This window comes from Chinchilla lanigera, unplaced genomic scaffold (assembly GCF_000276665.1).
Source record: "Chinchilla lanigera isolate Chin_1 unplaced genomic scaffold, ChiLan1.0 scaffold00145, whole genome shotgun sequence".
NCBI lineage: Eukaryota > Metazoa > Chordata > Mammalia > Rodentia > Chinchillidae > Chinchilla > Chinchilla lanigera.
Genome location: NW_004955546.1, coordinates 274,663 through 286,346, shown reverse-complemented (window position 1 = coordinate 286,346; position 11,684 = coordinate 274,663). Strand labels below are relative to the sequence as shown.

General features: G+C 39.7%; 1 protein-coding gene across 1 annotated transcript in view; it reads right to left on the bottom strand.

The window, feature by feature from the left end:
* The window catches only part of LOC102023850 (zinc finger protein 433-like), a 128,331-nt gene that overhangs the window by 1,975 nt on the left and 114,672 nt on the right, over window positions 1–11,684 (bottom strand).

Genomic DNA, 11,684 nt, shown 5'->3' with positions numbered 1-11,684 from the left:
TGCTTACATACATAGGGTTTCTCTCCAGTGTGAATCCTTTCATGTATTTTATAATACCTCTGTGTACTGAATACTTTACCACACTGCTTACATACATAGGGTCTCCCCACCCTGTGATTTCTTTCATGGATCTGAATGTCACTGGGTGAGCTGGAGGCATTCAAATTTTTCTTACATATAAAGGTCTTCTCTCTAAGGTGAGTTCTTTCACTAGCACCAGAGCAGGATTTCCCACATGGATCATGTTCATATGGTTTCTTTTCAGCCTTTGTCCTTGCAAGATTCTGAAAGGACTGGAAATCACCATGGTTTCTTCCATTTTCATTACATTTATACAGCTTCTCTTCAGATCCTAAATACTCATCTGGTTTCAGTGCAGTGCGAGCTCTGATGGGCACATTTAGTGACAAATGCCCAATGAGGGGCTTTCTACAAGCAAGTCTTTCAATTGGTTTGAAACCAGATTGTTTCATGTAGACATTAGCATCTGGAGTCCAAAGGAATTTTTCTTTATATTGATTCCAAGCTTTATATTGATAGCATTTCTCCACCTCTTCATTTCTGTAAAAAAAAAAAAAAAACCAAGTCACAATAAAATGGGTCTTTATATTAATGATTTACCAGAACACATTCTCTTTTCATGCCTGCTAAGAAATTTGACAATGAATTAAATGAATGTGCAGGATAATATTTTCAAAACAGCCATTCCCTAAAGAGTAGAGTTTATGTGGGAATTTTTAAGTCGGTATATTTTGTAATAGAATAATTTTAGTTTTATTTTGGGCAATTTGTACATATGTGTATCACACACTGATTATTTTTTGTTTTTCCCCATTACTCTTCACCTTCTACTCTTACCCTGTTTGTCTTTCTCATCTCTAAAATGTCAGACTTTCCTTTGTCTATCACCTCTCATATACATCTATACAAAATACCTAAATGCAATTTCATACATATTCACAATGTTGCCCATACAAGAACATTTTTATATTATATATCAGATAGTGTCACTTGTACGATTTCAGTTCTAATTTAGTTTCTTATATTGGAATACTTTTGTATTTAGTTGTCAGATGATGCATACTCAAGCTGTGTACATTTTTGGAGAGTATTTGTGAAGTTAAAAAAATTTGAACATGGCCTAAGTTTTTTTATTGTCATCTTTAATGTGAACTCATAAGGAACATTCCCTTTCCTTGTGAGTGTAAATTACCTTAGATTTCTCCAGTAGTTATTGTACTCTTCTTCCACTTCCTGGTTATCCAAGTGTCTCCCTGAATTACAGACAAAGAAATGTAAGGAGTTACTACATTGTTACATAAAAATTAATAGATTCTAATTAGATTCATGATATAATCTAACCAGGCCTGAGATACTTTTCATATTGTTTTCACAATCTATTTAATGAAACTGCACTGAGGAGCAACAACCAATATTCTCTGACTGTATAAATAAGAAATAGATGTCATCCTTACCTATAGCAGCAATGTTCCTCAAGGTTTCCCCCATCACATCTCTGTAGAGCTTCTTTTGAGATGGATTCAGTAAAGTCCACTCCTCCACAGTGAAGTTCACAGCCACATCCTCAAAAGTTACTGAGTCCTAAAGGATCATACATGTATTTCTTAAAGGAAAGTTGAGACTCACAACTTGGGATATCTCAATATCATAAAACCTGTAATTGGGAGCCAAGTATGTTGGTACATATCTGCAATCCCAGCACTCAGGAGGCTGAGGCAGGAGGATCACAATGAGTTCAAGACCATTGTGGGTTACACTGTAAATTCAAGGTCAGCCTGAGCTATATAGCGTGACTCTGACTCAAAAAATAACACAAAATGAAACAAAAAACCTGCTTCAAAGTGCCTTAGGATAGAAAGGGATAGACATATCCCTTTTTTATAAAACATACAACTAACCTCAAATTCACAGACACTTCTCTAGAGGAAGAAGCCTCCAAGGATGTCTTTCAAAACGACCCTACATATTCCAAATGGTAAAGATTACAACATTTTTGACATAAAAAGAAATCCACTTTCAAAATTTAGCCAGCATAGAGCTCATTCTTTAATTTCACACAGAAATTTTCAGAGGAAAATTCCTGGCTCAAGAGCTAATTATGCCACCCATCATCATCGTTCACTGCTTTCCCAGGTTGTATGTACTTCCTGTGCTCCTCCCTATACAGAGCGCCATTTTATACCTAATTATTGAATGCCTACAGACCTACACTTAGTACATCCCACCTGCTGCAATACTGCTTTTATTCATTGTCCTACCTCACTCAGCATATCATTTTTTTTGAGACAGGGCATTACCTTATAGATAAGACTAGACTTGAACTTATTATGTTGCTCAGGGTGAAACTGAACACCCAACAATCCTCCTGACTCAGCCTACTGAGTACTAGGATTACAGGCATGTGACATCACATCCAGCTAGTATTTCATTTTTTAAAACAATATATACAAACTATCCATGAACTGTAGCAATTATGTGAGAGATGGTGCTTTTCTATCTTTGCATCCATACACAAATTATATGAAGATGCCCTACTTCAAGGAGATTCAAAGTTTCTGCTGAACATTCAGCCCCTTCTGGAAGTTGTCCTTTACAGCATTATTTTCATTCTTCCTTTTTTCATTGATGATTTCCTGTCCAATTTCTGGCATACTAAACCACAAGAAACTTATTTATTGCATTGGTCTGGCGATAACACAGAGTTGAAGCAAACTTGGCCATGTCTCTAACACTGTGCCTTATCACAGGGAATGTTAAACATTTCTTCTAATTTTATGGCATTTAAAAAAAACTACAGTAACTTTGGAATTGTGGAGAAATGTTTGGAAATTATGGAATTTACTATCAGCACAAGCACATCCAAACTGGATGTTACAACTTAGTGTTTGGGACCCTGTGGGAGACTGCCAAGTGGAATTGCACTGAGAAATACAGCCCCTTGCCTTCATCTTCATGTGACCTTTACTTCAACCCTATTCACAGAGATATTTAAAGCTGGCTATATAGAAGCAGATGTACCCTTAATTGGCAAAAAGAATGTGATCAAGTCCTGCTGAGGTGCCAATATGTCTCAGGATGTTAAAGCAGCAGCACACAAGTGGGAACAAGTCCCCTGCTGACAGCTGGAATGGAGGTTCCAGTAAAAGCCTGTGAGATTCCAGGGCTAAAACATGAGATAATATCCCAGCTGAGGCCATGGGACTCAGAATTATACCTTCCTGGCAGTAAAAGTGCCAGCCTTTCATACATCAAGTTATCTGTTGCACCACTAGTTGGGGGGCCTCTGTGCCTGGTTGGAGAATGCTTTGTTCTGTTACAAGCCATGCCTGTAAAGTTTTTCTTCCACGCACTGTGCCATGACCCCAAGCCACCCTCCCCAATTAGTGCCAATAAAAGCCTTGGGCACTCTGACTCTTGACCCTTTGTTCCACCAAGAGCAACTGGTCATCCTGGAGCCCTAGGAACAGCAAATTTTTCCCCTCTTTGTCTTTTTCCATCCATGTGCCACACCGCTCGGTGGGAGACTAAACATTGTACAGGGGTTTCAGTAGGACATTTTATCTAAACTTTTAACAAATTTAGCATACTGTAATTGTCATAGTTACTCTCCTTTTACTGAGACAAAATATCACACACCCGCAGTTTAGAGGAGTTTATATTGGCTCACAAATTCAGATCATGGTCTAGTGGATCCAAGGTCCACACAGGATGGCAAAATAGAAAGGTGAAGGAAAAGGTACGTAAGTCATAGCAGCGTGGAAGGAGGGAAAGATGGCAGGATCTGCAAACAGGAATACACTTTTCCAGGCCTTGCCTCTAGAAGTATGTTTCCAAAAAGTCCCTACTTCCTAACACCACATTCAGATACTGAACATATCAATGAATGAATTCACCGATGAGAAGGCCCATGCAAATCAAACAATTTTCAAACTCATGTGACATTTAGGAGACATTTTAGATATAAAACAATACCTGGTCTGCTGCTGGGAAAAAAAGCAGGGCACCCAACACAGCAGTCTCACCCATGCAGAAATCTCATACATGTGTCGAGTCTTCCATCAACCCTCCCACTCACTGCATGGTGAGGAGTGGGGCTTTACCTGCTTATCACATGTGTATTGTGCACTATTTACTTGCACCGTCTGCCCCTTGTAAAGCTATCACATGCATTTACCAGGTGCTTCACACACCTAACAGATCTTTTTCCCTCTGCAGAAACAAAGGCAAAGAGCCTGACTGGCCTAGAGTGCACCATTCAGTGAAAGTTATTTTTATAAACCAGCTTACTTGTAAGTATGAGTACACCCCAAACCCACTGGACAATAAGCTGAGGACCCCCTACCTTGTAGCCCAGTCTGGTGCTAAGACAGCTTTTTTTCTGCATTTGTAATATTACAAATAAACTTTTGCATCACATTACTTCAATCCTAACTTTCTCATTTTCCATCAGAAGTGTTGGTTTTGAGCCAAGGGCAGTGGTTCTTGCCTCACTTCTTCCTTTCTTCATTGTAGTGAGGACAGAGGACCCAGAGAAAAGCGGGTCCTTATGGGCCACCCCAACCCCCTCAGAGGATCCCACCAGATACAAGTGGCGGCTCACCTGGAACTAAAGAAAAGTCCACTCAAGACCACCAGATGTGGTCAGTATACCCAGCCTAAACGGAGGTGAGCAGAGGTGGAACAACTGCCTTCATACTCACCTTTCTGTACTGGAGCACCCCCATCATTATTTAGCATAGTGGCATGTCTTTGGCTAGGCCTTTCATCAGAAATCAGAAGATCCTTGGTCCAGGGTCATGAGTGCCAATGACAACCATAATGGTGGCATTGTAGGCTTTCACTGCAGTATGCTCAGTGTTGGCATGCTCACTCACCAGTCCAAACACCTATTGCCTGGCAGTATTGCCTTGGTCATGAGTAATGGATAGACCAAACTATAGGCCCATGGATATTAGGAAGGAGAAATCAGGAATCTTGGCATATCTCTAGACAATATCTTTGTATGGCTTCTTTCTAGCTTTTGCTATTTTGTGTCTCACAAATGAGGAACTTAAAATTTCTAAGTTAGAATGCCCACCTCACAGTTGTCACTTTTACAAACATAGTAGAGACAAGAGCTTTACTTGATACCCCATAGACTTTTGGTGGCAAACCCAAAATTATATTCTTATGCTGATTCTCATTTTCTGTCATAAAGGAGAACTAGCAATAAAAAACAAAGCCCAGCAAGATGAACTAGTTTTTGTTCCCCTTGGATTACTACATGAGTTAAAAAGAAAATTTGAGCGGTCCTGCCTTACTCTCCCTTCTCTTATCAGCCTATTGTTGGTGCTACATGGCCTTGATTTCAATGCTTCAAGTCAATTATAGCCTTTCCCTCAGAGAAAGTTTTAACTCTCCAGCAACTGGCCAGTTTATCCCTCCTTAACTCTCCTAATGAGAAGGCCTACTGGGAATGTTTTATCTATCAGCCCTGGCTTAAACAACATTTTCAGATGCATAATGGAAAAGTATTGTGGCCCAGGGCCACCTCTATGGGCTAGATTTCACAATCTGTGTCTCAGCCTGCTGACTAGTTCCCATGGTAGAGCTTGTAGGTTGATAAAGTCTTAGCTCAGGGTATGGGAGACACACCACATTCTGGCCCTTTTAACTCCTGTTTATTAACTGCAGCCCAAGGCAACCTTAACAGTGGGGGTATTATCTATTAACTTCGTAATTTGGCACTGGCACTAGCTTCTTACTTTTTCCCCACAAACCTCACTCTAAATACCATTTTTAGGGGAGTCTCAGGACACCCCATAGAATACTTCTGTGAACCTATGGCCTGTTCTTAGGGCTACCTCCATTTCACCTACTCATTTCTTATAATACCTGAGAACCCCACTGCACTTTTGGGGAGAGATTTCATGTCCAAAGCCCAGGTAGAACTCTTGCTTCCACCAGGACAGGGGCTTTCTAATATTTCCCTTGCTAGAATTACAAGTGGATCCATCCATGTGGACAGACAGACAGTGGGAAGAGCACTAATTGCTACCCCTGTCTGTACTCATCTAAAGAATCCTACTCCTTACCCTCATCATAAACAATATCCCCTGCATCAAGAGGTTCAGGATGGACTAAGACAAATTATCCAATGAGCTCTAAAAGAGGGGTCTCTTAGAGAAACAGCTTCTATAACAGTCCTATTATTAGAATAAGAAAAGGTCCAAACAAATGGAGACTGGTTCATGATTTACATCTCATTAGCGAGATGGTAGTGCCACTCCACCCAGTACTTCCTAATTTATACCTTATTGGCCGAAATCCAAGCTTTATGCAAATAGTTCTCTGTCCTAGACATTAAAGATGCTTCTGTATCTCCTAGGCACCCAGGAGTCAAAATTTATCTGCCTTTGAAAATTCCCTCACTGGAGTCAGACAACTAATTTGAACAGATCTTCCCCAATGCTTTTGTGATGCTCACACCTATTTGGGTTGAGACATAAGTAAATGTCAAAGAGCCAGAGTGTTTTTAGACCCAGAGTAAGGAAAATTGCACTTGAGGAAGATACCTGCTATCCTTCAGCAGTGTAGATCCTTCAGATAGATGACAGCCACAATAAAGACACTGGAAAGTACAGTGACAACTAAACAGCCAATGAGATCTGATACAAAGTGTATAAAATCTCTTCTCACTACAATTTAACATTAATTGCAAAATGAGGCAGTGAGACAATTTTGAGTTACATTTAGACTCACATAAGTCCAGGTGCGGAACTACTACTATCACTAAAATGCTGTAACTGAACAAATCTGTCTTCAGGTACTTTCTCAGCATTGGGACACAATTCACAATATCCACAATTTAAAGGAGGCTGATGTGCTTTTCTTCAAAATTTGTAGGATTTTCAACCCATAGCTCACTAGATGCAAGGCAGGGTGGCTTGCAGAAGGGAATGGAAAGCAGGACACTTGTGTATGGGGTGTCATTGGAAAGGAACAACTCATCAGAGGAGGAGATGTATATACTCCCATCTAGGCTACCCCCACAATGACCCACCTCTTCCTATGAGGCTTTACCTCCCAACAACATACACAGCTATGAACCCATCAGTGGACTAATCCAATATCACATATTGATGATCTAGTCACCTCCCAAAATTCCCATCTACGAGTGCCCGCTGCTTTGGAAGAACATCTACCATCCCAGTACAAAACCACAACATAGTCGTGATCACAAGTGTTACCATAATGTATTTTAGCAGGGGGAATAAAAAGATAAACATAGTGGGCTGGCTCCGCAACCATGAATAAGGGTTGAGGGTGTCAAAAAGTGAAGAATGTGTGATTAGCTTATACCATATATGTGACACAGTAGTAGAGGCACAGCAGATTGAAAACCTTTATCACACTGAACATAATTTTAGAGGTGGAGAAAGTATACAGTAGGTACATGATGTGTGTAGTATAAATTCACTCTACACAGTATCCTCATTAGCAGATTCCTGAGCAGTGTGAAGAGGTACATCAGCAAGTGCAGCACAAGGAGCACTGGCTGGAGCTGCCACAAGAAAGCTAAAAAAGCCAAAGAAAATAAACTGAGATCAGGTACCATGTTTGTGAACAGGCATGGCTGTTGTGCCTGTTGGGATCTAAAATGGAATGAAGATGCAAAAGTGAGAACTTAGGTGTGAACTTAGCTCAAATGACAACCTAACTGTATGTCACTACATTTTACAGTGTCTTCTAAAACATCTGATTAGAAATAAAGTTCTTAACGTTCCCCACAGTGATATAGTATATTAAAAGCTTAAGCCAGTACTTAGCAACTAGTTGTATTTTATTAATACAGGCAAAAGGAAAGTGCATGGATTCAGAGTCACTGCAGATAGGAATGGATGAACAGGTTTGATAAATATCACAGTGCACTTATTCTAGAAATATATTTGAATGTATTTATAAAATGTATTTCATAAGAGTTTGTCTTTTGTCAATAATTTAGAGTGTAATTAGTCTTTTGTCAATAATTTAGAGTGTAATTAAAATTTTAATATCTGAATTTACATTTTTAATATCTAAATCTTTGTTTTTCACTCTGTACATCAAACTTCCTATTGTGTAGGAAATGTAGGGAGCTACAAATAATGCTACACATTTGCAAATGTTGGTGATCAATGTCTCAGCATCAGAAATCTATCATAAAATTAATCACAAAAAACAACAAAGAAAAACCTCATCTGATTATTTGAATCTTAGTACAAATACATTTCCTGAGATTCAATTTCTAGTCATTGTTCCTTAAAGGCTTCTAAAGAAGAAAAAATTAAATGAAACTTCATAACTAGATAATGCACAGAGGACCACATAACTAGCACATGGATTTCTGAATGAAGACAGTGACTAGTTATTCTTTTAAAATCAAAAATATATGTATTCACTGTCTCCACTATTTGGTCACATTAGACCAAAACTAATACGAGTTGTTACAAAGAAATAAACAGAAATTAGTGACATGAGCATTGTGGTGAAAGGGACAAAATCACTTTCCATAAATGATTCGAGAATCAAGATGTAACATTTTACAAAAATAACAGGGCTAATGGTGCTGCCAAACACAAGATCAAATGGGAAAAAAATCATAGTGTTTCTCACAGTTTCAACATTCACTAAAACTATATCAATTTAATAGAGTTGAGTGATTGTCAACAAAAAATAAATTGTGAAGAATTAGCTCTAAATAATTTAGATCTCAGCATCAGTATACACCAAACAGACAGAAAGCTTCTGGTCATTTGTTTCTTAATTCTGGTCAATCCAATATTTATTGAAATACCTGGTGTTTCAATAACATCTCTCTGGAAAAAAAGGACTTCTGGAAAATTTAAACCACGAGACATTTCTATACACAAATACTTTGTTAGAAGCAAAGCAACCAATTTCAGGCACTTCAGTCTTTATCTCTAAACATTGAAAAAGAGGGAGGGTGGGACTCTGACATTTACCTCATAATACTAATTAAATGTACACTTGTGAGAAATAAACAACAACAAAACCTCAGAAGAAGAAAATATGGGTCTTGAAGGAATAGAATTAAGCAAAACAGATTTCAAATAGGGGGTAAATAATCACATAAAGACAATCAGGCAATTAATTATGCAAAAAGTGGTGGATACAATTAGAAAGATCTTGAAGGTAAACAAAGTATTTATATATAATAATATCTATAAAGATTTAGGCATTATCAAAAGACAGTACAGAAGTTACTGAAGTGCAGAGAAGAACACAAAAATAAATCTTTTGGTGCAGACTGCATTGTGTAACATGGAAATTATATTTAAACCAATGTTTACTACTACTGAATTGTAATATAAGTGATGAATTGTGTGTAAGAGAGGAAGCACTTATCAACATGCTAAGGTACAAAACTATCTCTGAAGCAATAGAACATTACAAAGTGGGTTTAGATTAGCTGTAAATAGATATAGCTAACTCTTAAGAAAGAGCTACCTCACTAAACATTTAATTATTTTAAAAATTTCTATAAACTATCCAAGACTGAAGGATTATGTGAGAGATGGCATCCATGTCTCTTTCTGCACATACTCAAATGACATTTACATGTAGACATTTACTTGTGGGCATTTACCTTTACTTTGAAGAAAGCATCAGTTCCTGCCTAACATGCAATCCCTTTTGGAAAGCTGTCATTTGCAAGATTACTTCATTTTCTTCCTCATAAACCAGTAATTCCTTCTCCAGATTTGGCATTCTAAACATTCTAATGCAAATTTTCTTTTATCTTTATTTCTTTCAACATTGTTGATTTAACAATGAAATTTTACAAGCTTGGCAACTGCTCAAAAACTGAGACTTACAATGTTCAATATTTTTTTCAGGTTTTCTTGGATATCAACACCACACAATGATTTTAAAATGTAAAAATGGGCCCAGTGTACTTGTCTCCCGAGGACCTGGCTGTGGTGGAGGGGCTCACTAGAGACTGGCTGAGCTGTGCTGTCCAATAGAGCAGCCATTTTGGTACTCGTGGCTGTTGCAATGGATTGACAACTGGTGGTCAACTTATAACCCCCAGCTGAATTCAGTAAGCTTGGTGCTGGCTGTGGGAGCCCACCTGAGGACTGTTGCCAGCAGCGTAAGAGGCAGAACTGGAGAAGAAGAGAGGACGTTGGGAGCTGCGAAAAGCTGTTGGGAGCTAGTAGAAGCTGTAAGGAGCTGTTGGTTCTGTTGGAGGAGCTTGTCATGCTGGCTTTCCTGATGAACTTGGCTGTTTTCATCCTTTGAGGAGCTCAGGACCTCATTGGCATTGAGAATGGCTTGGGTTCACTTTGGGGGAGCTCTGGTCCTCACTTTGAGCATCGCTTCCTGGCTCCACAGGGGAAGATGGTGCATTGCTGGTTTCCTAGAGAAGCTTGCTACATTGGCTTCCCTGGTGGGAACTTGGCCATTTTGACCACTGGAGGAGCTTGGGACCTCACTGTTGCTGAGGATGGCTGTGATACCTTTCAGGGAAGCTCTGGTTCTTATTTTGAGCATTGCTTCCTGGCTCCAGTGCAGATCCCTCAGCCTGTTAGCACAGATCTGTCATCCCGCTGGCACAGACTTTCTAGATTCCACCACTGACCTTTGAGCCTTTGCAGCACAGATCTGTGAAACAGGCCTGCATGAGACATTGTTGTGGGCTCTGGGCCTCCAGTTGGATTCGTGGGAGGCATTGTTATGAGCTGTAGGTCTTCAGCTGGACTCATGCAGAATATTTTCATGGGATCCAGGCCTTCAGCTGATTCCTTGGTCTTAGTGTGTGGACAAATTTCCTGCACTCTTTTGTATATCATTCTTTGGGTGACTATTATAAATAATCTTATAAAATGTGTCCTGTATTATATTGTTCTCCCTTGCAGCATAAGCCCCAAACCATAATAGCTGCCCAGTGCTTGAACTATAGCTACTAGTCTGCACTGAGATGTGCTGCATGTGTAACATACAGTACACAACAGTTTTATAAGTTCAGTGAGAAGAGTGTAAAATATCTCATTAAAATTGCTGTTGATTGAGACTTCCAGGAAGATGGTGAAATGGTAAGCAGCAGAGAAAGAGCCTCTATCGGAGTTGCTGTCCAGACAATGGACTACAGCACTTTAAGGAAGACAAGGAGGGAAGTAGGCCCCTGGTACCCAGGAAGTATCTGAAGTGAGAATTGAAGCCCATGAAGAGAGGGAAGAGAGAAACTTCAACAAAGACGGAGGTAGCTGGCAGAGCTCCCTGAGTTGGGACTCACTGCATGGAAGGTGTGGTTTAGGCCTGGGTAAACATAGTGACTGCTGGCAGCGCCAGAGGCCTCCATGGAGATGCAGCAGTGGAGGGGAGCAGTGGACATGGAGAACTGAACTGTCTGGAGGTGAGTGCTGAAGGCTCTGTCATTCCACAGGAGAAAGTGACTGCCTGGGAGTCATCTTGGAGAGGGGCCAACTGAGCTCAGAACCCTCTAGTGGCTCTGAGCTGAGTTCAGGCCCACAGAAGGGGCACTGACTGATCCAGGCCCACTGAGATTATCCAGTACTCTGCCATAAAGCCACTACAGGGTAGTTGGGATAAATCAACATATAAAGGAAAGGCCATCAGAATCACAGCTGGCTTTTCTTTCTTTCTTTCTTTCTTTCTTT